The following is a 6,000-nucleotide window of genomic DNA, read 5'->3' as shown; positions in this document are numbered from 1 at the left end:
CACCTCTGCCCACTTTGACAACCTAGGATGGCTTAGAGTAGACGACAGAGTACAGCTACTTGCAATGGGCCTGGTCTACAAGATCCACTACACCTCTATGGTACCCATGTACATGTCAAAATTCTTCCCAAAGGTCAAGGAATACCATGATCATAACACCAGAGGGAGCTCCACAAATCATGTAAAACCCAGATTTGGCACAAAAAAAGGGGAATACACGTTTCGCAATTATGCCACATCAAGGTGGAACGCTCTTCCCACAACTGTAAAGGAAAGTAAAACTATACTTACCTTCAAAACCTCTCTTAAAGAGCACCTTCGGGGAAAAGCATTGCAAAACTGGCCCCGGTAATGGTACAAATCTCAACCTGTCGTACAATGGACAGCTTCCCCCCCCCATCTATGTATATACTCGCATTTTAGACTCTGTTACTAACTGTATATCTGTAGACTTGGTATGTCTTAAATGTCCGGTTAGGATGTATTAGAACGAAATCTAAAATGAAAATTGTAAATAATCCATCTGTATGTAAAAAACCACCTGTATGTAAATTGTAAATAAGCCATCTGTATGTCATATATGTCTTATATGTCTTAAATGATATGATGAATTGGAAATGGGGGACCCTGATGTAAACAAGACGAAAGTCTTTCTCTGGTCTGCATCCCCTTAACAATTGTATGTTTTGAGCTGTACTGTACTGTACCCAATATACAAGCTGTTAATAAACTTTTCAATCAATCAATCAATCAAGATATTCTAAAAAATAATATTTAAAAACATTTTTTTTTTAAATATATTTTTTAAATATATATTTTTTTAATATTATTTTTGTTATATTTTTCATTAGTTTTACCGAAAAAAAACTTGATTTAATTGTATTTAAAATAACATTTCCAAAGAAATAAATCCTTCGAATCTGCCTGTTTGAATGTGAAGGGTTACATGAAAGAAGCTCGTCTGGCCCTCTCTGCGATTCACAGAGGGCCCGCTATAGTAACTGAACGAGAGAGTAATGTCAAATGACAGTACAATTGACCAATCATATCTTCCCTCTAAATGGGTGGGTTTTATTATCGCGGACTTTATGACAAGTTCCGCCCGCTGTGAAACTTTTCTTGTTTCCATAGCAACAACAACTTCCTGTCAACAGCGTGAACTCGCCTTCAAAATAAAAGCATGCCAAATTACACTTAAGACATACAACTGCAACGAAAGTAACAAACACAATGCAATATCATTTTCAATGTCAAAGAACACAAATTGGGTTCACAGGTGTTTTGTGTGGTAGAGGGTCGCTGTCATTGATGCGTTTTGCACCCTGGGCCGTTGTTTTGATATTCCGCTGAAGTATACGCTGTGACGTAACTCTTTTTTTTTCTTTTTTTCGAGTGAAGGGGTGGGGGTCAGAGGGCCTAGGTATAAAGCTCACGGCTCGCCACTGGTCAGTGTTTTACTATTATGATTGTGTTGGATGTGCATTTTTCATTTTACTGCTGTACTGTACATGTGTAAGGCTGTTTTCAGCTTCCTTTTTTGCAATGGATCCATGATGCCTTGATTGAAAATGTTGATTTAATCTGATAACGAGGAACACTTTCTCAAAACCAGAGGTGGAAGAAGTACTCAGATCTTGTAATTGAGTAAAAGTAGAAGCACTGCTCCTAACACTAGGATGGGTCAAATGCAGAGAAACCGTTTCGTTAAAAAAAAAAGTATTGGCATCAAAATATAGTTAAAGTAGCGACAGTAAAAGTAGAAGTACTCAGATCTTGTACTAGAGTAAAAGTAGAAGTACTCAGATCTTGTACTAGAGTAAAAGTAGAAGTACTCAGATCTTGTACTTGAGTAAAAGTAGAAGTACTCAGATCTTGTACTTGAGTAAAAGTAGAAGTACTCAGATCTTGTACTTGAGTAAAAGTAGAAGTACCAGAGTGTATGAATACTCTGTTACAGTAAAAGTCCTGCATTCAAAATGTTCCTCAAGTAAAAGTAGAAAAGTATTCTCATCAAAATATAGTGAAAGTAGCGACAGTAAAAGTAGTCATTGTGCAGATTGGTCCATTTCAGAATAATATATATGATATGTTTTATAATGATTGATCATGAAAGTGTTCTCAAAGCTGGTAAAGGTGCAGCTAGTTTGAATGACTTTGTATACTGCAGGGTAGCTTGTGGATTTACTCCAGGTGGAACTAAAGTCTGATTTAACACTTGATTATATTTCACATCATTCATCCAGATCTGTGAAGTAACTAAAGGTATTAAATACATGTAGTGGAGTAAAAGTACACCATTTACCTCTGAACTGTAGTGGAGTAGAAAATGGAAATACTCAAGTGAAGTACAAGTACCTCAAAATTGGTATTGAAGCACAGTTCTTGAGTTCTCTACTGACCTTTAAAGTAGATTTTTATGCCAAGCGGTGATATATTCTGTGACATTTCAAGGCAAGTGAGTAATTGTTTAGTGATTTAGTCCAACATTTGTCTAAAAGGGTAAAAAAGAAGAATAAATGGCCCCTTCTGTCTGCTGATGGTAAATTGCTCTGGGTAAACAATTAAATTAATAGTTACTGTACCTCTTTAAATGTTTTTTATGTTATTTTTCCACCTTGCACAATGGCACTAATCACTGCAAACCTCCACATAACATTTGTTTATATGATAAATATTGTTCATAAATAGCTTTCAAACCACATGTAATTGCTCTCTAATGTTGCAATCAGTATATTTGTGTTCCATAGTTACCGTGCATGTCATTATGTCTGCCTATTATTCAGTCTGTGGCCCAGATATAGCCGCGGCACTAATAGACACATCCTTTGTGCCAATCATAGAATCCATCTCATTCACATTCAAATGTATGCGCCTACTGCAGCTCATCATTATTCACAATGTTGTATTTTATGTATGTAATGGCGATTTCTTTACACAGAGTTTTCCTGAGACACTGCATGCATATTTAACAGTTGAGAAATGTCAAAATATGTGTTATTCAGCGGCTGCAACACCATTAAAGCGTGCACAAAGAGCTCGAGGCATTAATCAGGCTGCATGTACATACTGCTCCTTACACTCGATGTGACTCGTGCTCAATGTGAACAATTTGAAGTGACGACAGATTGCAAAGTCTCACTGAAGCGAGGACAAAAAGTGGCGTTGGGAAATCTGTATCGAAGCCAATCCCATCAGTTTCTGTTTCGTGATGCTGTGAAGTGTCTGTGTGTACTTCAATATCCATTGTGATGCAGCTTTAAAATCTTCCACGAGATAAAGACATCTAATGCGAAAGGTCAAATTCAGTTCACTCTTATTGTTGTATTTTCAGTGTATCATTGACTTTATTGGATGTTTTCAAATGTACGAATAAAAAGGACAACTTCTGCAAGAGAAAACTGCCCATAAAGTTTTGAACTCATTAAAATGTGTCAGTCGATCCCCTGCGGTTGCATAAGAACATTTGAACCAGAAATATCCACATGAGCATTTCTCCAGAGTCAAAGCGGGGGGAAATCAGCCGAGCTTCTCAGTGGGAATGCTCAGCGTCACCGCTTATCTAAATGTCAGATGGCGGCAAATCAACGCAACACCCTTTATCTTGAGAAGAACAGTGGTGTGGAATAAAAGACAGGATTACACGGCATAAACATCTTAAATCCGTAACAATCCCTACTGAGAGATTATCTTTGAATAGTAATATCTCATATGTGTCACAAATCTGCATGACGTCTATAATTACATGGATGCTTATCTGTCCCTTTGTCTCTGCCTGAACCAAAGCCACAGTTATCCTCTTTTTCTATTGCAAGTTGACATATAATAATAAAGCTTTATTTATATAGCACTTTTCATTCAACATCAGCAGGAGAGGACTCTTTAAAGTAGAGACTCTTTAAAGAGTCTCTACTTTAAAGAGTCCTCTCCTGCTGATGTTCAGGTGTATATCAGTATGTAGTGTCTCTACTTTAAAGAGTCCTCTCCTGCTGATGTTCAGGTGTATATCAGTATGTAGTGTCTCTACTTTAAAGAGTCCTCTCCTGCTGATGTTCAGGTGTATATCAGTATGTAGTGTCTCTACTTTAAAGAGTCCTCTCCTGCTGATGTTCAGGTGTATATCAGTATGTAGTGTCTCTACTTTAAAGAGTCCTCTCCTGCTGATGTTCAGGTGTATATCAGTATGTAGTGTCTCTACTTTAAAGAGTCCTCTCCTGCTGATGTTCAGTTCACTTTGAAAACTTCTGGGAAAATATCCAACATTTCGAACAGGTACCAGATACAAAGAAGTGTCTCTTGCTGTTCTTAGATTCAGATTTCAAAGCTCAATTTCGTTGTAAGGGTGTGAACTCTATAGAGCAGCAAGTCATGTTTCATTATTGAGCCGGCATTTATCTTTCCAAGTTCAAAAGATATATAAAAGTGTATGAGATAGAAAAAAGGCCCAAGGCACTGGTGTGCTCCTGGTTTGATTGCTGATCAGAGCGACTGTTTGAAGTGATGGTTAATAATTCACGTTGAAAAGTCAATCAAACTACAAAGACAAAGATACAGAGATCAGAGAAAACCCAAAGACAAGGAGAACAAGACACAAAACAAAAGAAGAGATCAAAACATTCCACAAACAGACCAAGACGTCAACGCAGAGAAAACAATACTAAACACAATGTGCAAAACGACCACAGAGATACTAAGGGCCTTTCTCATTTCTCTAATTCCCCCTCCTCGACTCCTCGAATCCTCGGTCCTCCGGTAGTGACCCGGAAATGGATTTTAGCGCGCCATGTTGAAGGACATCTCATTTCTCTAAATGCATATCGAGGACCGAGCATCGAGGAGGCTCTCTGGAGGAGCTATGATCGGGTAATATTCCAGTCTCTGATAGTGTTACGCTATTATGAGAGTGCTCTCATACTTGTTTGATTCTGAAATTGTAGGCTATATATTTATATAAACATATTTATATATATATGTGTGTGTATGTCCGCATATGTAGCCTGTTATTGTCTCATTATACCGCACTGTGAATGAATTCAAAGTAAATATATAAGTGGTCATGAACACATCTGTCCATCAGACAGAGGGCTGCTGTGCCTCCTGTCATCATTAATGGACGTCTCTTTAAAATGACCGCTCAGAGGAGAGGAGTTCTCATTTCTCTAACCGCCTGCTGCTTCCCCTCCTCTCTCCTCGGCTCCCCTCCTCGACTCCTCCGCTCGCATCTCCTGTGGGCGGGACTAAGGCCCAATCCCAAACCACGCCCTACACACTACCCCTGTAGCCACACTCGCAGCTCAACGAGGCTCCCTCCTGTCAGATGGAGGGAGTAAATACAGCGGCAAGCTTTGGGACGGCCTCCCCTCTCTCCGGCAGAAACAGGAAATGCCGTAACTGTATGTAGTATGTAACAACGCTTTCAAATCAGCATCTCTTAGACAAAACATTAAAATGAATAACTCAAATAAAACTCCAAACATCTTTAATTGTGTCTGATGTTTATAAGCTTCTTAGTTTTTGCAACAGTCTGTAAATATACACAACTTTATAATAAAATGCACACATTTACCTTTTTCTAGACTAAACACAGGTATGATCCTAAGTTAAAAAAATTTGAGGTTATCATGATTCATGAGGTTGTTAACATGGCAGTTTATCAGTGGATGTTTGCTGGAACTGTTTGTAAACAGCGTGTTTCCTGACGGACACACACAGCGTGACTCCGGTCAGGTAGAGACCGGTCTCAAGTCAGCACCGCTGCAGACTCGCTGTTTGAGGGCTTGATAGCCCACTCCCCCTCCACACCGCTCCACACTCGTTGGTTTGGAACAGCACTTAATGTGGCGGACCCTCCGCGCGCACGAGCAAACGGAGGGGTAGTGTGTAGGGGTAGGGTGTAGGGCGTGGTTTGGGATTGGGCCTAAAACACGAGGATAGGAGTCGAGGAGGGGAGTCGAGGAGGGGAATTAGAGAAATTAGAAAGGCCCAAAGACACACAAAAAAACA

The sequence above is a fragment of the Trematomus bernacchii genome, unplaced genomic scaffold, assembly GCF_902827165.1.
Source record: "Trematomus bernacchii unplaced genomic scaffold, fTreBer1.1, whole genome shotgun sequence".
Classification (NCBI taxonomy): Eukaryota; Metazoa; Chordata; class Actinopteri; order Perciformes; family Nototheniidae; genus Trematomus; species Trematomus bernacchii.
This window is presented reverse-complemented; position numbering follows the sequence as displayed.